This window comes from Leguminivora glycinivorella, chromosome Z (genome assembly GCF_023078275.1).
Source record: "Leguminivora glycinivorella isolate SPB_JAAS2020 chromosome Z, LegGlyc_1.1, whole genome shotgun sequence".
Classification (NCBI taxonomy): Eukaryota; Metazoa; Arthropoda; class Insecta; order Lepidoptera; family Tortricidae; genus Leguminivora; species Leguminivora glycinivorella.
In genome coordinates this window covers 22,729,510-22,756,853 of record NC_062998.1, presented here as the reverse complement: position 1 = coordinate 22,756,853, position 27,344 = coordinate 22,729,510, and the positions used below count along the sequence as shown (strand labels likewise).

At 36.5% G+C, this 27,344-nt stretch overlaps 1 pseudogene; it reads right to left on the bottom strand.

Moving 5' to 3' along the window:
• Positions 1-1,494: 1,494 nt before the first annotated feature.
• LOC125241861 lies at positions 1,495-27,344 on the bottom strand (annotated as a pseudogene).

The following is a 27,344-nucleotide window of genomic DNA, read 5'->3' as shown; positions in this document are numbered from 1 at the left end:
GTCGTAGGGTTCTTTCCGAATGTAGGTGTAGGTACCTACCTAAAAAAAGTCCGTTTTCTATCGGATAAAAACTTGACATCCATAATCCATAGGAATCAAAGTTTACTTTAGTTTAACCTAAGTAGGCTATAACTATCAATTTTATTATGAGAAGAAATAACGGACAGAGAAAATAATTAAGTACAAAATACTTATGGAAAAAATGTGTATTTATATAATAATAAAAAAAAAACATTGACATTTGTACTTTATCCCAGGGTCCACTGAGTAGGTACAGTAAGCTGCATAATTGCATGGAGAAATTATGAATGAATTCACTGCTACATTCGCCATGCACTTTTGCAGGTCACCGTGTACTGCCTATAGGTACATACATAGATACATACATACGATCACGCCTGTATCCCATAAAGGGGTAGGCAGAGCACATGAAACAAAAGCTTCAGTGGCACTCTTGGCATATAAGGGGTTGAAAGAAAACGAAACTGTGACATTGCAGTGACAGGTTGCCAGCCTCTCGCCTACGCCACAATTTAACCCATATCCCATAGTCGCCTTCTACGACACCCACGGGAAGAAAGGGGGTGGTGAAATTCTTAACCCGTCACCACACAGGCGAATAGGTACATGATCCTTATTTAAAATTATTCATACGAAGGATTGCCACCATTGTCAGACAATTGGCAACCCTAGTTCAGCGATGTGTGTCATGACGGTTACAGCTACATTGACGAACAGGATAGAAACTTGTAACCTAAAACGCATGATCTCTCTGATCGTGTGACCTTGGTCAGCGTCGCAATGCGGCGCGGCAGGAAGCGTCGAGGGTGGCGAGCAAGTGGGGCTGCGCCCGCGCCGCCAGCCGACCGCGACGGCCCTACACCTTACGAACACCAACTTCTTGCCACACATCTTTCATTCATAAATCTCTGCTAATATTTTCACCAGGCACTCATCAAATTCCTACTAAAATTAAAATGAATAGAAACCTTTACGAGCGAGGTGACTTCAGTCGTTTAGAACGATTGACGCATTTTCTTTTAATTTTAATATTTTTAATATTGTCTTCGGTTACCGCGATAGTTACTCATGAAATAAAACTATGGAAACGGATTAAATCGCGTATAATGAATTTAAAATACATCCCGACGTTTCGAACTCTTTACAGCGTTCGTGGTCAACGGGTGACTGAGGAAAAATTAAAATGTGCAAAAGCTACCCACTTACAAGAAATATTAACGAACCATGACCACAAATAATCTAGATTTCTAAGGCAGGTTCACACACTATTAATAAAGCCAGTTATACAATATTCAAAAATTTTTTACCATTACTCTGTTAAAAAATAATTAACCAATTAATCTACACAAAATTGACAAAGAAACAAACTGCAAATGTCCAACACCATACAACACAAATGCCTCACAGCCTTCGTCGTGCTTGTTCCATTATCAGATGTACTACTGGATCCCAAGCCGGTGGTAAAGTAAAGCCATCCTCTCTATTAAAGTTTGGATATTTCTTGATCTCAATGGCCTCTCGCAACATTCTGGGTATATATCGCTTCTCCTTAGCGAGAACCAGAGGCTTGTCAAACTTTATAGCATGATTGACTTTATCCATGACATGTTCAGAGACTGCAGACCTTTGCCGACGGTGCTTGACATCCGCTATGTGTTCCTTCACCCGTGTGGAAATGCTTCGTTTCGTCTGTCCCACATATGACAGGCCGCACTCACAGTCTAAACCCCACCACCATCCCAGTCAACTAGCTACTGTAGGCAAATCTTTGTTTCAGAGAGCCCAAAGGATATGTGACGACCAACATTTGACCGCGGAGCTTCGACATGCCAGGCAGGCGCTGTTGGCGAACGAGCTCAAGATACCGCGTGTCAAGCAGAAGGCCCGTTTGAAGATCCCTACAGTCGAGCGCCGGCCTGCAATTCTCCCTTTTGTTAGAGGGGTCACAGATAGGATCAGCCACATCTTGAAACGGGCTTCTATTAAAACTTATTTCAAGCCTTCATGAAGAAGATGTCCCAATTCCTGAGGCCTGTGAAATGTCAAACTCCTCTACAAAGCGCGGGAGTGTACAGGCTAGACTGTGAGTGCGGCCTGTCATATGTGGGACAGACGAAACGAAGCATTTCCACACGGGTGAAGGAACACATAGCGGATGTCAAGCACCGTCGGCAAAGGTCTGCAGTCTCTGAACATGTCATGGATAAAGTCAATCATGCTATAAAGTTTGACAAGCCTCTGGTTCTCGCTAAGGAGAAGCGATATAAAATAATAAAATAAAATAAAATAAAATTTATTCAATAACTAAATATAACATTTCCATATCCATGCTGGCTTCTCTTTGTAAGTATTCAAGATACTTGTATTAAGAGATAACCGCTCTTCCGCAAAAATTAACAATATCAGTAAAAGATTACATACTACATGACAAAATTAAAAACTTGTGTGTGCGTGTGTGTGTGTGTGTCTGTGTGTGTGTATGTGTGTGTGTGTGTGTGTGTGTGTGTGTGTGTGTGTGTGTGTGTGTGTGTGTGTGTATGCGTGGGTGTATTTATGTCAATGTGCGTGTCCGACTGTCTTTGAGTTTTCGCTTAATTTCCATAATCTTACTACCTAATTGCTTTTATTTCTCTATCCTATTTTATTCTAGTAAGTCTTCAATCTCTTTATAGCTTTTTGTTTTCAACCATTTTATTACCCTACTTTTACATTCATATAATCTAGTTGGATAAATGTCTAAGAATTCATTAAGTACATTGTACAACTTTGCAGACCGTGATGCGTGTTGTCTTTTCGCAAATGCAGTTTTCGTGGAGGTTATAGCAATCACTCGGGTTTTTTTACGTCGACTATTTGAACTGTCTGGTGAGAATTTTACAGTTTTATGTTTTTTTACAACTACATGCAATACATATAATTTTCTAACAGACAGGAGATCACAGGTTTTGTATAGTTCTGTAGTTGGAAATCTATACGGTTTAAAATAGATCACTTTGAGTAGTGCTCGTTGTGCTCTTTCTAGCTCTAGAAATTTGGTCTTTGTGGCACCACCCCATATGGGAACACAGTACGTCAAAACTGATTGGGCTAATGTGACATATATTTGATTGAGAAGGGTAGTACTTGCCACGTGTCTCAGGTTTTTAAAAACCCAAATGAGCTTACGTGTCCGCGCCATAATAAGTTCCAAATGAGCGTACCATGTCAAGCGTTGGTCCACCACAACTCCCAGATATTTAGTTTTCTCAGCTTTCGTTATGGTCGCACAGGAGCAATTACCTTGTGTGGAGTCAGAGCAAGTATGTATTTTCACAGAGAAATCGGGACTTGGTTGTGTTCGTATGTAATTTGTGAAGCAAGTGTAATATGTTTTATTAATATTTAAGGTAAGTAAATGTTTTTGCAACCAGTTTGCGACCTTAGTAAGCCCACGTTCAGTAGACATTCGAACGTCTTCCCATGTTTCACCCCAAAAAACAATAGCAGTATCGTCTGCGTACGTGAAAATTTCTCCTTCGTCAATAGCCATAGAGCAGAGCTGATCAATATAAATTAAAAACAGCGTAGGGCCAAGGACACTGCCCTGCGGAACTCCATAAGTTATTGTGCACTCGTCGCTGATATAGTTCCCTATTTTTACCCTTTGCTTGCGGTTATGCAAGTAACTTTTAAAAAGGGACAATGGGACACCTCTTATACCCGTGTCTTCGAGAGTTTTGATAAGTATCGGGACAGACACGGTATCAAAAGCTTTTTTGAGATCCAAGAAAGCTGTAACACATTTCTTGCCCTTATCCACTTTCTCTACAATCAATGACGAGAGATCCATTACAGCATTTTCAGTGGAGATACCCTGTCTGAAACCATATTGAGAATTCGAGAGTAGTTTAAATTTATTTAAAAATGTCATTAGTCGTGCGTTTATAAGTTTTTCCAGTATTTTAGAGATAGCTGGCAGTACCGATATGGGTCTATAATTAGAGATATCCCTTCTACTCCCACTCTTAAATACTGGGGTGATCAGCGCTTGCTTTAATGCGTCCGGAAAGACCCCCTGTTTGAAGCACATATTTGCCAGGTGAGATATAATTGGCACAACTACTGCACTGGCCAATTTCAAGAATTGTGTGGGGATATTATCTAAACCTGTTGCACTGCTTGATTTTAAATTTGATAAGATAATAAATACCTCTTCAGGATTTGTCTCAAATAAAACGAACGAGTTGGAAATTGACTTTGTTGGTAATGGTAAATTGTCAGTATTATTGTTATACACAATGCTCTCCGCAAGACATCTACCAATTTCCGAGAAGTACCTATTTGCTTCATTAACAGCATCAATCGGGGAGTTTGTCATGTCCAAGAGATCGGTATTTTCTGTTCTGACTTGTTTGCGATTGGTTACGTTATTTATTGCTTTCCAGAGTGTTTTAGGGTTTCGGCCAGATTCAATCAATTGCTCCTTTTGATGTTTTCGTTTTAGTTTTTTGATAAGCCCATTACAAAAATTTCTATATCGTTTATACGTAATTTTTAGCATGACCGGGGAGTAGACCGTGCGAAATGAAATGAAATGAAATGAAATGAAATGAAATGAAATTGAAATGAAATGAAATTGAAATTATTTTATTACGCACAGTTTTAGGTACAGAAAGGTGGAAATATATATCTAGGAATACAAGTGTGTACTTCAGAGGTATCACTAAAACTACCTTACAGGCATGCATAATGTACTTACATTCTAATCTATTCAATAACCTAGCTTATTTATAGTTGAGAAATTCGTTTATACTATAAAAGCATTTATCCACAAGCCATTTCTTTAATTCTTTTTTAAATCGATTGAATGGTAAATCCTTAATCTCGTCCGGCACTTGATTATAAATCTTTATACACATAATAAATGCATTCTTTGCTACGAGTGACAGCTTTGTTGGAGGTATATACAATTTGTTCCGATATTGTGGACGTACAGGATTTCGATAAACTTCCTTGACTTGCTGGAAGAGATGGCCATGCTGATACACAAATATGCAGGCATTAAATATGTAAATAGACGGGAGCGACAAAATATTCTGATTTTTAAAATAAGGTCTACATGAATCTAAGGTTTTCAGTCCATAAACAGCTCTTACGCATTTCTTTTGCATGAGAAATGCATCATCTATATCCGTAGATCTACCCCACATAATTATGCCATATTGAAGAATCGAATGAATATAACCATAATAGGAAGTAAGTGCCGCATCTATTGAGACTACTTGCCTTATTCTCTTTAATGCATATACAAAACGATTCATTCTCGAACATAGGTCGATTATATGCTCTTTCCAGCTGCAGAACCGGTCAAGAGTTACACCTAAAAATTTAAAACTAGTTACTTCGTCAATTTTATGACCATTGTAGTTAACATCGAGATTTTGTGGTTTTCCCTTGTTAGTATAAAATTGCATTAACTTAGTTTTGGCTAAATTAACTCTAAGATTATTACACTCTAACCATTTTATTGTTTTTTCCAAGGTGTCGTTAATCAATCGTTCGTAAGTGGTTAGATTATCTGATTTAATAACAATACTTGTATCATCTGCAAATAAATAACATTGCTGTGTCAGAACATTTGGTAAATCATTGATGTATAATAGGAACAGTAATGGTCCCATTATGCTACCTTGTGGTACGCCATATTTATTATGTACAAAATTTGATCTGTATTTCATAATGTGTTTATTATTAGAACAATATTGAGATATCTCCACGCATTGGGTTCTACTTGTCAAATAAGATTTAATCCAATCATAAGCCAAACCACGAATACCGTACCGATAAACTTTCTCCAATAATCTTCTGTGACAAACGAAATCGAATGCCTTACTCATATCCATAAAAATAACGCTTACAGGTATTTTTTCGTTTATGCATTCAGTGACTGTTTTCATTAATTGGAAGATAGCAAGGCTTGTATTTCTATGTCGACGAAAGCCATTTTGTTCATCTTTAAGCAAATCATTACTTTCGACAAAGTTACTAATTCTTGAATATAAGACTTTTTCATAGATCTTAGAAAATATGGATATGAGTGTTATTGGCCTATAATTATCTACTTGGTTTTTGTCTCCCTTTTTAAATAGTGGTTTGACAATTGATTTTTTTAGTATCTCCGGGAAACGGCCTTGTGTCAAGGATAAATTAATTGCGTGTCTTAAGGGTTCGCCTATTATGTGAATGCTCATCTTTATAATATCAGTACTGACTTCGTCATAACCAACTGCTTGAGAATTACTCAAAGAAGCAACAACTTTTTCCAGTTCAGTAATTGAAACCGGTCGCAAAAAAATACTTTTTTCGAATTGCGGTACAGTTTCATTGATTTCTGAAAAACTATGAATTTTAGGACAGTTATCTTCAACTACATTAATGAAATATTTATTAAAAATATCCGCTACATCATCAGGATCACTATATACAACTTTTTTATCAATAATCTGTTGAATGTTATTAATACAAGTATTAGCAGCCGTGTACTGCTTAATAACATTCCAGGACGCCTTACATTTATTATTCGAATTGTTTATAAGCGACATATTTCTACTTTTTTGTGAATCATTGATACATTTTTTTAGGAGCATTGCATATTTGCGATAAAGTGCAGTATTGGCAGGGCATTTATTATACCGGCATCCCATGTACAAAGTTCGTTTTTTCCTACAACATTTACGTAAGCCTTTTGTCAGCCACTCATATTTTTTTGACACATTTTTGACTTTTACTCGAATGATAGGGAAACATAAGTCGTAAAACAAACAGTAAAGTTCATGAAATTTATTAAAAGCTAGTTCAGAGTCATATTCTTCGTAAACTTCATTGAATGAGAGACAGGACAAGTAACTAAGGAACTTTACTTTATTTTCTTTAGAGAAATCTCTTTTATTTTGGTACCACCATGTCACCGGTTTCTGCTTAGGTTCAATTAATGATACATTGTAAGTTTGGGCTGTGTGATCGGAGAGGCCCAGATCGTGAATACTGGCCTTTCCATTGTTAACATTGCTAATAATTTGATCAATACATGTTTGTGACAGTTTGGTAATACGGGTCGGGTTTTTTATTTGTGCTTTAAGGTTATAGTTTTCTATAGTATCTAAAAAACATTTTGCATGTCTAGTTTTTTTCATCACGTCTATATTAATATCCCCACATAAAATTAATTTCTTCTTCGGATTTATGGTTAATTCATCAAGCATCTGATCCAAATTTAATATGAATGTGTCTACATTGGAGGTCGGAGTTCTATATACACACAAAACATACATCCCATAATTTGATAATTCTACACCGCAACATTCGAAAACGCATTCCTGCGTATATTTTTCTATATTTGGGATGGGTTTATGTTCAATACTTTCTCTCGTGAGAATAGCGACACCCCCTCGCTTTTTGTCTGCTCGAGAAAAACTTGCCGCTACATTATAGTCTTTTATTTTTAAGTTAACTTCTGAACCCCTTTGAATAAATGTTTCACTGAGACATATTATATCTAACAAAGTACCGTTTCTTCTAAAGTCATCCAATACCGAATATAACTCATCTTGTTTATTCAGTGCACCTGTTATATTTTGATGAAATATTGTTAATCTCCTATTTCCCGTAATGGGACCTGACTGGCCTGGTCTAAAAAATTGTTCCCTTCACTTTTCTTTATGACTTGAAGATAGTTTGTGATTTTATTGGGAGATCTGGTCGATTTTTCAATATTGCTATGTATCACAGGTAGAGTATTGTTAATGTCTATAAAGGTATCGCTACAAATATAAAGAAAATCCCCAATGTCCTGAAAAATTTGACTCAAACCACGGTTGTTGATATGGCCAGATCGTTGATAAAACATGGTAGCATCATATGAAAGGTTCATGTTAGAATCTAAAATGTATGCGTATTCATATTTTATTATGTCAAGATAAAGTAATCTGTTGAACGATTCTACCCTCCAGTTAAACATACTGTTTACTCTGTTTCCGCAGTTGAAGGTAGGAACACATAGAATTACATTTGTATGTTCTACAGCTTGGATGCTATTTCTAATATCTGTAATTAAGGTAACATAGTTTTGTGACACTTTGAAATCTTCCTCGCCAATTAATACAATACAATAGTCATCCTTCGTGAACCCTGCGAGCTTTTGTGGTAAGTCTTGTAGCAATTGTCTTACTCCTACATGTGGATACAAGAGATGGCAGAGATCGTAACCTACGCTTAAGTGACGTTGTGCAATACGTAGAAGGTTATTTGTGACATTTGCACTCAAAATACTAATTTTCTTTCTCGTACAATGTTGGTGTTTGTTCCTGTCGTCATTTATCTGGTCCTGGCTTGATTTGGCTGTTACAAAACTATTTCTTCCTATGTTTGTAAGGTCCTCTTCAGTATTTGAGTTTGTGTTAGAATTTGTAGATGAAGTTTGATTTGTGTGAGGTGGTGAATTGACTATTAGTTCATTCATAGTTTTCTGTAACCTCATTACTAATCGTTTTATGCTTGAAAGTGATTTATTCGATTCCCTGTCAGATTTTTGTTTAATTTGTTTATTTTCTTTCAAAACATTGCTTAATTTTCTTTTTAATAATTGTATTTTCATCTTCAGTTGAGATATTTGATCTTCTAGTAGGGTAATTTTGTTTTTTTCAGACTCAGCAGTTGCTGTAACTCTAAGAATTCGTTGCGGCGTTCTTCTTTTTGGGGTGTCCTCATTGAGTAATTTGTTGTAGACGTTATGCTTCTTTATATAATCTTCTATTTGTTTTTTAAGTTCATTGTTTTCACTGTTCAAACGTTCTATTTCACTATGAGCACTCGAAAGTTCAGTCGTAGCATTCTGTAATTTATCTTTTAATTCAGCTGTTTCTGAACTGTCTAGGTGAGATATATAAGGTAAACTCCGTGGGCTGTCATCATTTAGGGAAGATGCTGAGAGCTCTGCGTTGCTTAGGTTGCTAGCAAGGTTCTCAGTCGACGTTGTTTTTAACAGCAGGGGCGATTCAGGTTTATCCATGGGACATTCATTGATAATCTTAGCTTTGTTTGGGTCTTTTTTGGCTTTTTACATATGCATTGACGGCATTTCCAAGATGATTTTCTGTCTATTGTCATTGATTTAAAAGTTCGTAACGTAACAGTAGTACATGGTAGATCATAGATGTTTTTACACAGGGAACATTTCATGACATCATTGTTTTTTATCAATTTCCCGCAGTTCCCGCATTTAGTCGTATCCAATTTGGGCGTAGAATTTGAAATAGTGGTGGCCATTATTAGAATTTGTGGTATATTTTCAAATGCAATATAATTGTGTTACGAAATTTAATTTTTCTATCAACAATATGTCAATGTAATGCAAATATGGTTTCCGAACGCATCTATTGTTATTTTTATGCTGTCCACACTGACGATGACTGTCATGTATGACAGATATGTCACTTGAGTTTGTTGTCCAATCAGGTGTTTGAGGTTAAGCCGAAACCGTCAGCTTTCTAAATTATTTTTGATAGTTTCCTTTGTTTACAAACTCAAAATTACATTCAAAAGTGCAACGGTAATTTAGCGATTTTGTAAAAGTGCTAGTGGAATGTACCTGGGTTCTCTCTTGGTGTTATTAGGAGATATTCCGATGTGAGTGATCCATGTTCACTTTTCAATATGTTGTAACTCGTGTTGTTGATGTTCTTATTAATTATTTTAATTAAAAATGCTTGGAGTTCTCACTATAGGTGCTTACTTGGCTAGGGTTGCCAGCTATCCTCCAATAAATTTAAGTAGTGTAATCTATTTTCACGCTCATAAGCTTGTTCAGTACTCTTATAGGCGATATTTATGTTTATGTCTCCTGTTAAAATAATATTTTTGCTAGAGCTGATCGATTCTAAATGGTTACCTAAATCGTTAAGAAATATTTCTGCTTTATTATTTGCCGGAGAGCGATATATACCTAATAAAATAATCTCTTCTATCCCTGCTATTGTAACTTCTAAACATGACGCGTGTGTCAAGAATATTTCTCGAGCTCTAGCCTTAAGTGAGTCCTTAACGTATGCTACGACCCCATCGCTTTGGTTGACATGATTGGTGGTAGAAAAAGTGTCATATCCATCAATTCTAGGGATAATTTTATCGGGGTGTATCCTGCATTCGCTTAGGAAAATAATATCTACGTTAAATTCAAACTGTTTGAGTACAACTAGGAGATTATCTAGGTTGCTATATACACTTCTTATATTTTGGGAAATAATTGTAAGATCAGATCGTTTAAAGCATAACGTTTGAGTTATACGTGAAGTTTCACATTCTGTAGAGCTTGCAACGTTAAAATCGTCTATTTGATTTACGGTTAAAAATGTGTTATTCATTTAAAATATTATTTTGATAGTCAAGAATGGTAACTGTTGATGTACTTTAGGCAATAATATATCTTTCATCCGAGAGCTATGTAGGAGTATGCATATTGTGTCCGTCCAGGTAGAGATTAAAGTATATAAATTTGTAATGGTAGTTCTGTTTGTGTGTTTTGTGTTTGTGTTCCAGTGTAATAGAAAGTAATGGTTATTTGTGTATAAATTGTATATGGCAGTATTTTTCAGTGTGAGTTGTTTACATTTGAGTATTAATTTAATCCAATTACTTATAATCAACAAACATGCAGTATAGTAAAGGCAGTAAATTAAAATATCTAGTCTTATAACTAGTCATGCGTCTTGAATAAGTCTTTGTACCTGTGCCTCGCTTGTTATTTTTATTACAGGTGAAGATTGCGTTTTTCTAACAAAGACGTTTCCGAGTGAAGTCCAACAAAACTCGTACCCTTTTGATCGTGCTAAATCTCTTGCCAAAAAACGCAGACGGGCAGCTTTAGCTGTCAAGCTTTCTGACACATAAATTGGAGTTTCTTGTGTGGCGTTTCCGAGTAGCCCAATGTGCTTCGCGCATAATTTATTCCTAGGGTTTTTTTGGTTATACTCTTTACATTTCGATAATAAATCGGTCTTTTGTATTACTGATACCATTTCGACTATAATAGGTCCGCCGGTTTGTTTGTCATTTTGTCGAGTACGCACTCTATGTATGTCGCTGATGTCTGATGGTGTGAGAGAGGATCCTATGGTATCCGACAGCTTTGTGACCATACTGATTAGATCTTCTCGAGTTTCTTTCTCAAGCTTCGGGGCGTTTTTTATTTCAAAGTGTTTCTTACGGCTATCACGTGACATGTCCTCAATTTTATCTTCTAGGAGATTTATATATTCCCTGTCCTTTTTCCTGTCCCCCTCCAGCTTGTCCACCTTCTTCTTAAGTTCTTCATTTTGGGCTACCAGGAACTTGACCTTACTATCAATACTGCTGTTGGATTCTTTTATCTCTTTTAATGTTGGATTGATGGTTGATATTTCTTTTTCTTGTTTTTTTTGTAATATTTTTATTTCGAATATACCACAGAATGAATTGCGAGAGGCCATTGAGATCAAGAAATATCCAAACTTTAATAGAGAGGATGGCTTTACTTTACCACCGGCTTGGGATCCAGTAGTACATCTGATAATGGAACAAGCACGACGAAGGCTGTGAGGCATTTGTGTTGTATGGTGTTGGACATTTGCAGTTTGTTTCTTTGTCAATTTTGTGTAGATTAATTGGTTAATTATTTTTTAACAGAGTAATGGTAAAAATTTTTTGAATATTGTATAACTGGCTTTATTAATAGTGTGTGAACCTGCCTTAGAAATCTAGATTATTTGTGGTCATGGTTCGTTAATATTTCTTGTAAGTGGGTAGCTTTTGCACATTTTAATTTTTCCTCAGTCACCCGTTGACCACGAACGCTGTAAACAGTTCGAAACGTCGGGATGTATTTTAAATTCATTATACGCGATTTAATCCGTTTCCATAGTTTTATTTAATATTTTTCTTTTTATAACATTACAAGAACATACCTACGCGTGTTTATATGAAAACGTTCCGTCAGTGGATACATTACCTTTTTCAATGCTATGTTTAATAGTCAAGGGAGGTAAGGGGGCTTTTGTCAACGAGTGTTAATAACTCGCGACAGCCGCAGGCTGGAGAGAGTTATAGACACGAGTATACAAAATCCTTACCTCCTGAGTTACACACAATATTTTTCATCACATATGAGGGGAAAACATAGAGAAAAAAAATTCATAAGGCAAAACCTTCAATGAATGGCGGTGTTGTACTGCCCGTTGCTATGGCAATGCCGTCAAGCGCAAATCGAGATGGCCGTCACAATTTCCGGCCAGACTGCAAATTATATCGATTTATCTACGTGAAATTTACAAAATAAATGTAAAACACACTGAAATAATTGTAAAACATGAATATAATGCATTTTTCATACCGTATAATATTTTTCTATAGCTTAATATTCAAATATTAGCTGTGCAAAAAAAAATCCTTGGCTGATTGAAACATTTTTTGCCTGAAGTATTGTACGGATTGTATTCATTTTTAAAACTAAATCCATTACTTCCTTGGGAATAAAATAGTACATTATTCTTTAAACAGCCAATGTGATGAAAAATTATTTGGACGATTCCGTAAGACAAAAGTCAGTGTTTAAAAGCTTATTTTACTTTTATGACAATTCTGCCAGAGTAGATAAACGTCAGTGTTTTAATACCAATTATAATAGATACCTACACTGTCAAGGCCTACCACGTACAAATACGAAGCGAAAGTGATCGGTGTAAGGTCAACAGGGGTAAAAGCGGAAGTTTGAACTGGACACTTGCTTGCTTGATTTGTTAAGAACATTTTTTTTCATAATGTCCGTGATCGGTAGTTGTTCAATCTTGTCGCAAAAATCATAAAATTATATATGTACTAGGACATGAAAAAGTGGGTAAGGTATGCCGTAAGCCCCGGCAATGCAAACATACGGTGTCAAACTTGTAACCTCGTGTATGCTCATCTCTTTACCTGAGTAGGTAGCAATGAATGGAAGGATGTGTGCAGAGGAGCGAATCCTTACTAACACAACATAATGATATCACGGGCGAGGCATTCCAAGCATTCGGCTTTGTTACTAACAAGTACAAGGACACCTCCACCAAGGACAACTCTGCTGTTACCCATCTTGTCGTTCAACTTATGCTCATTCAGGATAATAAGTAGTTTAATGAACTGTGAGACATAATAGATATCTAATATCTATAGATTACGAGTACATTTTATACTTACCTTAAGACGATACAGGAGCGAAAATGCTAAAATGGAAAGGACCCCTTTCAATTTGGGAATTATAGTTTAATATACTAGTGTTATTAACTAGATTTATCGAAAAAAATTGTCCATTAAGAACTACTCAGTTAAAAGATATTGCGAAAAAATCTTTAAAATCGAGGTTTCGCTCTCGACTGTTTCCTCCTTCAAAACTTAATGAATCGGAACGAAATTTGAGACTCTGTTTAGTTTTTTTGGCTAATTGTTACTAATCTTGTGTATCACACCTTTTTTTTGCGCCATAATAAAAAAGGCCGTTATTGGAAATTTTTGATTGGCTCTAGCGTCTTTAAAAATAAAAATATCAAAAAAATCAAAACGGTTCGACACAGATAAAAATAATAACAATCTGTGTTGAAAAAATCATTGCTCTATCTTCAAAAACTAGGGAGGAAATAGTCGAGAGCGTTTGTATGGAGAATTGACCCCTGCTGTATCGTCTTAAACAGATTAAGTGTAATTTCACTATATCTTAGCAGGTTATCTCCTCCTATTGAACATCGCTGCTTCGACTACATGTCGGCATTATCGGAGCATTGTTTAGTTTAGCCAGTTTGCACTTTAGAGTCACTGGCACGTTGACCTTCATTAGCGCTTTCGTGAAGCTCGCTCTCATTCAGTGGTTCACCGAATATCTTTTCACGCCTTTGGTCGTCAACTTGGTCTGTTTATTCATTTTAAAAAACCGGCCAAGAGCATGTCGGGCCACGCTCAGTGTAGGGTTCCGTAGTTTTCCGTATTTTTCTCAAAAACTACTGAACCTATCAAGTTCAAAATAATTTTCCTAGAAAGTCTTTATAAAGTTCTACTTTTGTTGAAGTTTTTAAACATATGGTTCAAAAGTTAGAGGGGGGGGACACATTTTTTTCCTTTAGGAGCGATTATTTCCAAAAATATGAATATTAGCAAAAAACGATTTTAGTAAACCCTTATTCATTTTTAAATACCTATCCAATAATATATCACACGTTAGGATTGCAATGAAAAAAAAAACACTCCCCACTTTACGTGTAGGGGGGGTACCCTAATAAAACATTTTTTTCCACTTTTTATTTTTGCACTTTGTCGGCATGATTGATATACATATTGGTACCAAATTTCAGCTTTCTAGTGCTAACGGTCACTGAGATTATCCGCGGACGGACGGACGGACAGACAGACATGGCGAAACTATAAGGGTTCCTAGTTGACTACGGAACCCTAAAAAGGTACCTACTTAATAGTTATATTGTCTTGTAATAAGTACATATACTTTCAAATAAGTTTGTCTTGCAATAAATAGAGACAAGTTCAATTTTTTTTGTGAACAACAGCCAAAAGATGTGGCGTGGCGAGGTGGCGACCGTTTGACGAGCTTTGAGCGCGAATCCCGCGACGCGACGCGAGGCACTGCGCGTGCGCCTATGACTCATCGCGCAACGGCTTCGAGCTTCCACAACGCATTCCTGCCTCAATTGCCACAGACAATGCGATGTTTCGGAGAAGATTTTAAATACCATTTACATTAATACCATTATTGTAAGTACCTATGTCTTTACCAGCAGGTCAATTTCTGAGAAAAGTACTTTCGGAAAAAACATTCAAAACGATATGCACTTACAAGCTAGAAACGATATGTGCATAGGCCTTGTTGATATAAAGAATTTTCCCAGGTTTCCTTTATCAGATCCTGATTTGATGCCAAAGGGTTCGTCGAGAAATCATAGGGCACACAGACACACCTATTTAAACAAAATTCATTTATGAATAGGTACCTCGTGTTTCTTGTTTATTAATTTGTAGTTATTCAGCGTAGAGCTATAGACTTATTATTAAATTATTATCTCTCTCCGCGGGTAACAAATCTAAATCAGCTTATCTAATTTAACACCTTGCCAATATCTTTGACCAAAATGCTTAGACACGTTCCACAGTGTTTGATCTGAAACGACTGAAACTGGTATGTGATATAATAGTGATTATGGGCAGTGTGACATTTGTTGAAACAGTAGGTATAAGATGTCAAGGTGAGAGCCGGGCGCCGCTCAGTTGGACCAGTCGGGCCAGCACACTCCACAGGGGCCTAATTCGACTCATATTGACTGTCAAAGTCGTATCATTAAAAAAAACAACAGAGCTTAATATGGTATGTTTATTCTAAATATGAAATCTTCATTAGATCAACTGTAGGTAAATAGTACAACCAAAAAGTATTCATTATAAAAATAATCTAACAAAATAATCTAAAAACCTATTTTATAGACATGCGCTAAACAGTGCTTCAAAATTCAAAACGTGTAAAGGTTTCTTCTAGGAGCTCTTCAATAAATTTAATGCACTTTGAAGTTACATACTAGTTACTTTAGTAATAAATTTACAAAAAAATATATTTTAAGAGTGTGTGCTTGACCGCGATCAGATAGCGTCTGGGAATAGTGGCGGGGCGCATACGATGGAGTACACGGTGTCGCCGCGGTGCCGCTGACGTAGGTGCACAGTGCTTTATTGTGCCTGAACAAAACGTAATGCCATATCAAATCACTTTTCCGAGAAAGTAACATCACACTGAGATATTATTTTACGATTAATATAATATGTACTTTGTCATATTACCTGTCACCCAGCTGTAAATTGCAAAAACATACATGAACAATCAACACAAAACATCAACTTTGGCAAGTCGAATAAAGCTCCAAACTCAACTCCTAAGACATTCATTAGGTAATTGTGGCACCTCCTTCATTAAAATTCTAGCTTGGAATGGCACATTGCATAATACTTGATACTGATTACTAGTTTTAACGAAAAGCAGTACACTAATATTGTGCTACACTTGTGCAATCCTAATATTGAAGGATTTTAAGGTCGTTTTCCACACCTGTTGTGGCTAGGGTAGGCAGACACCACGAATCTGCATAATTTCACTAAAAGGGTTGAAAAAGAAATTCTGGATCTGATTTAAAGTTGTTTAAATTTGAAATTTTTATTTCATTCGTCTTAAAGGTCATTTCATTTTATAACATGCTGAAATTATTTTAATATATATTACCTATCTATTTATAAGTATGTACATATATCTAGGTCATCACCATCACTCAAAAAAGTTCCTGATTAACTTGTTTTTTATTAACGCCTCTCTTTGCAACCTTAGATGAGTTTTCAACAATACTTGATTAAGTAGTACATTACCATACAAGTGCGTAAAAAGGAAGTTCGAAACGCCCCCTTCGGTCGTGTTTTAATTTATCGTCACTCGTTTCAAACTTCCTTTTTTACGCATATGTATCGTAATGTATTATTTCGTATTTTTTTTTACTTAAAGGAAACAGATTTTGAACACTGTAAAATAAATAATAATTCACAGAGATACTTTAATTAATACTTATGTCATACAATACAAAGCATGTATACTCGTATATAAGTATGTATGTACTTAGAAAGCATAGTGTAGAAGAACTGTAACAACCAACATAAAAATGCTACTCGTAACACAAATGAATCTACTACCTATAGGTAGCTCGGTATTTTATTTATTTCTATAAAATTGCCTATAGAGTCTGTTCGAAACGAAATGAGTAAGTATTAAATTAACTATTGGTTCTCATACAGACTCTACATTAATTAGGTGTCTACTTAATCTAATTAATGAAATGGAAGAAATATTTTAAAATTTGTAAGTGGCTTGTCAATATAAATACAGTAGATAATTTTAATTCAGAATTGGTTTGAGTCACAAATCTCACAATACACCTTATTAAGTAAGCATCGGTGGGACCCGCGACCCGCGACCCGCGGCTGGAACCCGATCCCGCGCGTGACTCAGGCCCGTTTGGCGGGTTTCCTATACCCATACCTCTAACAGCCAACGAGGCAAATTGCACCCAACTCTTTGTTGATGAAATGCAACAATGCACAACACGCTTTTTTCATAGGGTCATTCAATAATGAATGTTAAAGTTGTAGGTAGTGTGATTCATTCATTATTATGTACATATTGTATAGATAAGTAATAAATAGTACTTAAAGGTTTACCTGGTGATTGTTATGATTTTCCGCTAATATAAAGCTTAAGATTAAGTGTCGTCCGCTAAGTGAGGTCCGCGTGTGTCGGTGGAACCATGGAACCCCGGCGAACCAGTTCGCTGACGTAACCCCGAGCTGGCTTTTGTTCGCTGCTCATTGGACTGATTCACTGAAATCTCCATTCGTGCGGTCACCTCACCGTGCACAAGGAAACCTACTTGTGTCTTAAAGCAAAACAAACTAAATATAATTGATCACTTGTATGTACGCACCTACACGATACTGGATTAACTAAAATTACATTTTAAGGTTGATACTTAAAATACTTTTTCATATGAGTGATACCGTATTCTGATTATTTTGTAAAATAAAGAGTAATTCATGTGTTGAGGGACACTTGTATTACACGCCTACCGGGACACTGGTAGACGGGACACCTACAACCCAAACTTTGAGCTACAATAACTTTGTAATAAACATATGCAATTTATAATTGTACAGTACATTAAATGTGTAAGAAAAGTTTCGTTTCAGTAGGTTTGACATATGTATAAGTAGGCGTGTACAAGGAGTGTACAAGTTTCTAATGGGTCGGCAACGCGCATGTGACACCCCTTGAGTTGTAGGCGTCCATAGGTTACAGTGACCGCTTTCCATCAGGCGGGCCGTATACCTTTTTGCCACCGACGTGGTATTAAAAAAAAAGACTGACCACATTATTTACGAGTAGTATACAGGTGTTTTCATATTATGCAGGTTACTCTAGTTGGGAAGCAATTTCTACATAAGTATTTTGATTAAAAAGAATATACTGTGATGTGTGTACCTACTATGTAGAAACTTTATTACTGACTAGATTCACTTCAACTGCACGGGTAGATTCGCGCGATAGACGATAAAATATCAGGCCATCACGGCCAGATGTTTTATCATTTATCACGCGACCATAATTGCCTGCCTGGCTATGTTAACAGGTCAAGTGATAAGGTGTCTCATGATTAAGTCAATTAAGTACTTAACGCTTTTTAATTGAGGATTAACTAATGACCTAATTATGTATGTCAAGGGTGATCCTGATTAGTAACATTAACATGTTTAGAACACAATTTGGATAATGTTTTGTAGTGAGTTACAAAATAAAACTGTACAAACCTATTAGTTTACATTTAAGTATTAGAAGTTTTAGGACAAATATTTTTGTTACATTGTTTTTATATTTGTATTAGGTATTAGGTATTTTAAGTAGAAACGCTACCTTAATTGTAAACCATACATATGTATAAATGCACAGAACTTTATTTATATAGAAGAAACAAGTTCATCTATTTGTATAGGGGCCGAGCGTGTCAAATTTTGTACTGAAGTTGTTTATTGCCTGTAATTTTAAATATGTCTCAGGCTCTTGATTGTTCATAATTTTTGTGTTGTTGCAATTGAATATCACGTAACGAGGCATTTTTTATGTTTTGATTGACTTCAACTTACAAAAATTGACGCCCGAAAGCTGCAAGCTGCGATTAAAGACGGACAACTCAGTGGATTTCACTGAGTTCATTTGACACGCTAAGTAGATACGTTTGCTTGATCTATGGTATATATGACATCTGTGTATAAATGTCATATATAGGTACTAAGAAAACTACTCGTATAATACTTTTCTTAATATGATATTTATTTAAATTTTTAGACGTTTAGTCTTGTATCAAGATTAGATTTAAGGTAAGGGTTAGTAATGTAGAAATTGCAGAACATTCCCAAAAATCGGAAACATTCTTGAGAATGTTCGCAGAACATTCCTGCAACATGAAATTTATTGTTTAAACGAGAGAATATACTTGAAATAAAATTTAAATGGGCAAAATATAAAACTATATGTTATTATATAATATTGTCTATATACATATAATATTGTCTATTACAGTTATCTATTTTGTTGATAAGTGATAAGTTACCAATAAGTTGCTTAAATTCTCACTATACTTAAGGGAACATTTCGACTTTCAGACTTCACAGTTTTAGTCCTGACTTTTTAAAATTAGGTACCGAACGATTATTTCTGATTATTTCTAAATGCCTGTCTTTGGTCATGTCAAAATATATTAAAAAAAAAAAAAAGATCGCTGTCAGGATCGAACCTGAGACTACGTCTTGACTTTCTGAGTCCGACGAAATCATGGTATAACTACGAAGTTACTAAGTATTCTGATAAATTCTCATTCTCGAGAACATTCTTAGAAGTTACCGAAAATTCTCATGAGGAAAGTTCTGCAACTTTGGAAACTTCTCGTCTGTGCATTGCTATTAGGTAGGGTCTTATTTTATTGGTAACGAAAATGTGTCATAATAATCGTCATTTACATTAATCTACTTGATCCTACATTCAATATCGCTCTATTATACGTATTATATGGTTTATGTATGTACAGACAATAGATACGCGCCAGGGGAATAAAAACAAAAAAGAAGATAGCAATCGTGATGACTAAGAAACGGAAAAATATGAGTAACCAGATTTAGGCCTCGTGATGTCATGTGCAGTGGTGCTTTGTCTCGAGGTCTGGATACAATGACAAAAAAAGTTTGAAATTGTTTGAGGTAAAGCATCAGGGAGTTAAGCATAAAAATGAGTATGGCAAGATTTCCTTAAAATATTGACAGGTTACATACATGCTATCGTGGACTTTTCTGTAGACCAATGAAAAGACACAAGCATAGCAATCATTCTTTGTGACTTTATTGCTGAGTGTATGATTTGCGCGAATTGTTTAGCAAATATTATCTTCATATTCGACCAATTTACACAAAATCATGAAAAATGATATAAGGAATTAGTGTAGGTACATTAAGTTTTTTTTGGCAATCAAAACTGCAGTGTTGTACATATATATGTTTGAAGCCTTGGTATTAATACACAATCTAAAAATGCACATGACATTACACCTACGGTGAGCAGGTAGATACGCAATCGTTAATTTGGTAACACGCATAAAATAAACTTAGAACATTTCATATGTCTACACAAATTTCAAACCAAAATTATAAGCAGATTAAGGAGGTAGGTACACAGTGTTTATTTTATAAGTAGAGCAACTTGGACTACGGGACCAATAATGTAATCACGATAAATGATTGCCGGTTTCATATGAAAAAATGGTATGTATGGTGTGGTAGGTATATACCTAAGATTGGCTTTCTGACCTTATTTTCCATGGGAAAATACACTTTCTTTTCGAAGTTTCTCATTATTGTATACAGATAGGTATACTCTCCCGTAAAATATCGGACGCGACTGAACAAACACCCTGTATGCCTACTTAATAGCAAATTCTTGATTATTAGGGTAGTTTGCAATTTGTGTGATTTGTTGGGGTACATTATTCTATTCTAAATTAGCGGGTAACTTATAAGTTACAAAGTGAAGGCGAAACACTTGCCCGCTAATTTTAACGCTAACACAAAACTCGTACTCATAGGTACTTCTCTCGATCACATCACACGGAGAGAGGACTAATGGGAATGATTACTTTTACAGTATTGCACTGATACTGTACCTGTTTACCTACTTAGTTCTATCGATTATTGTTTCCCATCTAGTTTTCAAGGAAACTTCCGTTTACTTAGGTCAGACTAAGTAACCCTACAATAATTAAGGAAACAAACACTGCGAAATCAACCTCCGCAATGTTTTCCAAGGTGCCATCGGTACCTTGGAAAAAAGGAAAACCGTTTGAATATTGTACCTACACGGAAAAGTTTCGAGAGCTTCTACAGAATATGAATGTTTAAAACTAGGTGACAGCCTTGGCGTTGTTTTCAAATGTAAACTCTCAGCTTCTTAATTTGTTAAAATGTAAAATTTTTAACCCCCGACGCAAAAACGACAGGGTGTTATAAGTTTGACGTGTCTGTCTGTTTGTCTGTGTGTCCGTCTGTCTGTGGCATCGTAGCTCCCGAACGGATGAACCGATTTAGATTTAGTTTTTTTTTGTTTGAAAGCTGAGTTAGTAGGGAGCGCTCTTAGCCATGTTTTATGAAAATCGGTCCACATGTCGGGGGTTTTTTCAAAATTTTAATTTTGTGGTTAGGTTATTTAAATGAGTCATACACATTTTCTTGTCCTCCTATTATCCTTTAACGAGGCCATAAATTTATACAAAATACCTACGAAATAATAACATACCCGTACATACATCTACATACCCGTACATACATTTGTCATTGGCGTAGGGATATTGAGCCCAGCACACACAGTTTTTATCAGCGCAATAGGTTAATGGAAGGGCAGGTTGTGGCGAGCTGCTGAGGAGTAGCGGCACCACATCTACAAGTGCTCCTGGGAAATTCTGTCACCTTATTAGAGGGTGGGTGGGACAGGCCTTCCTACCTCTGGCTTGCATATATGCTCTAAGGGTGGAAGTGTTTGGCACAGCGGCTTAACTGCCAAAGGGTAGAAATAGCTCAGATCATTTTAGATTCCATCAACTCTCAAACAGTTTTTACTCTTGGCGGATGATGACTTATTTGGACTATCCCAAGGACAGCATTCGGTCGGTGTACCCCTTACGTTTCATTAAGGTGCCAAAATCGTTTCAGCTCCGCGCAAGGCTCCCAAAGGACCAGAATACCAAGATAGATACTAATTTAAAGCGTGACGGAGCCCAACACATAAAGGAATAGCGCTATTTAAAGAGTACGAATACAATTTACGAGCGTATTTACCTACAAATAATGTAGGTACTTTTTATTACAATTATATTATAACCATTTTTTTATTATTTATTATGCCATAGTTTCGTTTTCTTTTAACCCCTTATTTGCCAAGAGTGGCCCTGAAGCTTTAGTAGTTTCATGTGCTCTGCCTACCCCTTTATGGGATACAGGCGTGATTGTATGTTATGATTGTACGTTATGTTGTTTTTTTATTATTTATTACTTAGTTAAACAAAGTAGTAAACAAAGTGTCATAATAAGGTCGGTCATTTATTCGTCGAGAGAGGACGTTTTAATGACGTCTATTTGGGGTCAATATCAGGACGTACCTTTTAGTCACAAAATTGACGTTTCAATGACGTCTATTTACGGTCACTATTAGGACGTACCTTTTTGGTCACAAATACGACGTTTTACTGACGTCTGTTTGGGGTCATTATCAGGACGTACCTTTTTGGTCACAAAAACGACGTTCTACTGACGTCTTATTAAGGTCACTATTAGGACGTTCCATTTTAGTCACAAAGTTGACGTTCTACTGACGTCTAATTGGGGTCACTATCAGTACGTACCTTTTTGGTCACAAATACGACGTTTTACTGACGTCTCATTGGGGTCACTATCAGGACGTACCTTTTTGGTCACTAATACGACGTTCTACTGACGTCTAATTGGGGTCACTATCAGGACGTACCTTTTTGGTCACAAATATGACGTTTTACTGACGTCTCTTTGGGGTCACTATCAGGACGTACCTTTTTGGTCACAAATACGCCGTTTTACTGACGTCTCATTGGGGTCACTATCAGGACGTACCTTTTTGGTCACAAATACAACGTTCTACTGACGTCTAATTGGGGTCACTATCAGGACGTACCTTTTTGGTCACAAATATGACGTTTTACTGACGTCTCATTAGGGTCACTATCAGGACGTACCTTTTTGGTCACTAATACGACGTTCTACTGACGTCTATTTGGGGTAACTATCAGGACGTACCTTTTTGGTCACAAATACGACGTTCTACTGACGTCTAATTGGGGTCACTATCAGGACGTACCTTTTTGGTCACAAATACGCCGTTTTACTGACGTCTCATTGGGGTCACTATCAGGATGTACCTTTTTGGTCACTAATACGACGTTCTACTGACGTCTAATTGGGGTCACTATCAGGACGTACCTTTTTGGTCACAAATATGACGTTTTACTGACGTCTCTTTGGGGTCACTATCAGGACGTGCCTTTTTGGTCACAAATACGACGTTCTACTGACGTGTGATTGGGGTCACTATCAGGACGTACCTTTTTGGTCACAAATACGCCGTTTTACTGACGTCTCATTGGGGTCACTATCAGGATGTACCTTTTTGGTCACTAATACGACGTTCTACTGACGTCTAATTGGGGTCACTATCAGGACGTACCTTTTTGGTCACAAATATGACGTTTTACTGACGTCTCTTTGGGGTCACTATCAGGACGTGACTTTTTGGTCACAAATACGACGTTCTACTGACGTGTAATTGGGGTCACTATCAGGACGTACCTTTTTGGTCACAAATACGACGTTTCACTGACGTATCTTTGGGATCACTCTCAGGACGTACCTTTTTGGTCACAAATACGCCGTTTTACTGACGTCTCTTTGGGTCACTATCAGGACGTACCTTTTTGGTCATAAATACGACGTTTTACTGACGTCTATTTGCGGTCACTATCAGGACGTACCATTTTAGTCACAAAGTTGACGTTTCACTAACGTCTAATTGGGGTCACTATCAGGACGTACCTGTTTGGTTAGAAACATGGCGTTTCGCTAACGTCTATTTTGGGTCACTACCAGGACGTACCTTTTTGGTCACAAATACGACGTTTTACTGTCGTCTTTTTGGGGTCACTATCAGGATGTACCGTTTTAGTCACAGAACCGAGAGAAAAGAGAAGAGCGATTTGGGCGGCGGTTAAAAATGGACGTTTCACTGACGTCTATTTGGGGTTGCAAATCGACACTATTAACGGTTGCAAACCAGCAATTGAGTGGATAGGCATCCTTTATTTTAGGGTGCTAGTACTAGTGTAAGTCAAACATAGTATTATTAGTCCAAGGATATAAAAATTTCATCCCTTAGAAAGCCGAGCGTAGCGAGGTCTGTTACAAAAAACAAAATATTTTTTTTTAATTGGATCATCTGATTTTGACAAAAAGTATGTCAGTTGAAAGAGATTTATTGATGTAACGCATCGATCTAAACTACCGGAAGTTTAAATCGATGATGTAACTTAAAAAAAATAGAAGAAAAAATCTCACAAAAAAAAGAAAAAAATTAAAAAATGTATATAAACAAAATAAGCCAAATTTGGCAACTTGTATCTTAAAAACTACTGATCCGATTTCGATTCGGTTTTTAGTTTATAATCATGAATTTATTTGTCTTTAATATTAAAAACTTACTTCTCGACATTATTGTACATTATTTCTACCGTTATTTGCAGTTATTCAGTGTGATACGAAAATATAAAATAAAACTATGGAAACGTATTAAATCGCGTATAATGAATTTAGAATACATCCCGACGTTTCGAACTCTTTACAGCGTTCGTGGTCAACGGGTGACTGAAGAAAAATTACAATGTGCAAAAGCTACCCACATACAAGAAATATTAACGAACCATGACCATAAATAATATAGATTTCTAAGGCAGGTTCAAAGACTATTAATAAAGCTAGTTATACAATATTCAGAAAATTACCATTACTATGTTAAAAAATAATTAACCAATTAATCTACACAAAATTGACAAAGAACAAACTGCAAATGTCCAACACCATACAACACAAATGCCTCACAGCCTTCGTCATGCTAGTTCCATTATCAGATGTACTACTGGATCCCAAGCCGGTGGTAAAGTAAAGCCATCTTCTCTATTAAAGTTAGGATATTTCTGGGTATATATCGCTTCTCCTTAGCAAGAACCAGAGGCTTGTCAAACTTTATAGCATGATTGACTTTATCCATGACATGTTCAGAGACTGCAGACCTTTGTCGATGGTGCTTGACATCCGCTATGTATTCCTTCACCCGTGTGGAAATACTTCATTTCGTCTGTCCCACATATGACAGGCCGCACTCACAGTCTAGTCTTTACACTCCCGCATTTTATAGAGGAGTTTGACATTTCACAGGCCTCAGGAATTGGGACATCTTCTTCATAGGCTTGAAATAAGTTTTAATAGAAGCCCGTTTCAAGATGTGGCTGATCCTATCCATGACCCCTCTAACAAAAGGCAGAATAGCAGGCCGGCGCTTGACTGTAGGGATCTTCAAGCGGGCCTTCTGCTTGACACGCGGTATCTTGAGCTCGTTCGCCAACAGCGCCTGCCTGGCATGTCGAAGCTCCGCTGCCAAATGCTGGTCGTCACATATCCTTTGGGCTCTCTGAAACAAAGATTTGCCTACAGTAGCTAGTTGACTGGGATGGTGGTGGGATTTGCCATTTAAGTACCTATCAGTATGAGTAGGTTTTCTATACACAGTGCGACCTAAGCTATTATCAGGATTCCTCAAAATGAGAACATCCAAGAAGGGAAGAGAACACTCTTTTTCCAACTCCATAGTAAATTGTATTTTACTATGGATAGAATTTAAATGGTCTAAGAAAGTTGAAACATTACTTTTAGGAAGTATAGTAAAAGTGTCATCTACGTATCTTTTATATATCTTCAGCTGGACGGCAGCCAATGAGAGCGCTCTCTCCTTGAAATCCTCCATGAAGATGTCGGCGACGAGAATTCACCGTTCCATAGCAAGTAGCCCGATGTGAGGCAATGTTCCACCAACTTGGCGTAGTTCTCAGACATGTTCTGCTCTCTCAACCTCTTTTTGACAATTTCAATGCAGTCTTTGTCGTGTCGTGTCGTGGTTTTCAGGATCTTCGTAGTTGGGTCCCTCTTTAGATGTTTGTATGTTGATGTATCCGCCAAAAGATTCCTTATCTTCTCGTTGTAATCTGAAATATTAAGTACAACGGCCGCATTACCCTTGTCAGCTCGAAGAACAGTTATGTCCGGATCCTCATCCAATTTTTTTAAAGCGACAAATTCATCCCTAGGTAAATTTGTTCTTGGGGAATTCGCTCTCCGTAACAAAGACGAGACATCCTGGCGTATAGCCTCTAACTCTTCCTTGCCTACATTGTTCTTCACCAGACAATCTTCCACACTGACGATAATGTCCTCATAAGAGACCTTTTTCCAGAACCGAAAACTCACACGCAGTGAGTTGTTTATCTCACGGAAGTAAGTTTATCTGATAAATTGACAACTGATCGATTTGACACTGACAGCGACATTCCGTTTACGCTCTGAGACAATCCGTCATCGCTGCGTTTCGTTCTCGATTTTAACTTGTCAAACTTGGTAACTTGTCTCTGCTTGCATTGTTCGAATTTGAGATACGTTTTGTCAAAATCGGACGATACAATAAAAAAATATATTTTTTTCATTTTCATAAAACACCTCGCTACGCTCGGCTTCCTAAAGGATGAAATTTCGATATCCTCGGAAAAAGTCGTTTACTTTGATGTCTACTATCACCATGCAAAGCGGCTTGCTTCCATTTCAAAGTGCAGCTTTTTTTCATAACTAGTATGACTATATTCTCTCTGTCTAAATTTGAAATGAGACAGACCTTTCACAAAACTATAGTTAGTTATCTTATACTTTTCCTTTACTCAGACTAATTCATATCATAGTGAATAGCGATTGCAAATCCGCTTATATGTTGGGAAATCCGGATTTTCGGATTATTTGTAGGAAAAATCCGGATTCCGGATTAAATCCGGATTTTTAGGGTTTTTTAGTTACCACCGTAAATAAAGCAAAATTCAAGAGTTTAAGAAGTAAACAGTAAATAAAAAATGAAAAAAATGTTTTATTAGGGAACCTACATGTAAAGTGGGGCTGATATTTTTTTTCATTCCAACCCCAACATGTGATATATTGTTGGATAGGTATTTAAAAATGAATAACGGTTTACTTAGATCGTTTTTTGATAATATTAATATTTTCGGAAATAATCGCTCTTAAATGAAAAAAAAAGTGCGTCCCCCCTCTAACTTTTGAACCATATGTTTAAAAAATATGACAAAAATCACAAAAGTAGAACTTTATAAAGACTTTCTAGGAAAATTATTTTGAACTTGATAGGTTCAGTAGTTTTTGAGAAAAATACGGAAAACTACGAAACCCTACACTGAGCGTGGCCCGACACGCTCTTGGCCGGTTTTTACTGATTATATAAGCTACGTACGTGGGCAGTTAATCAT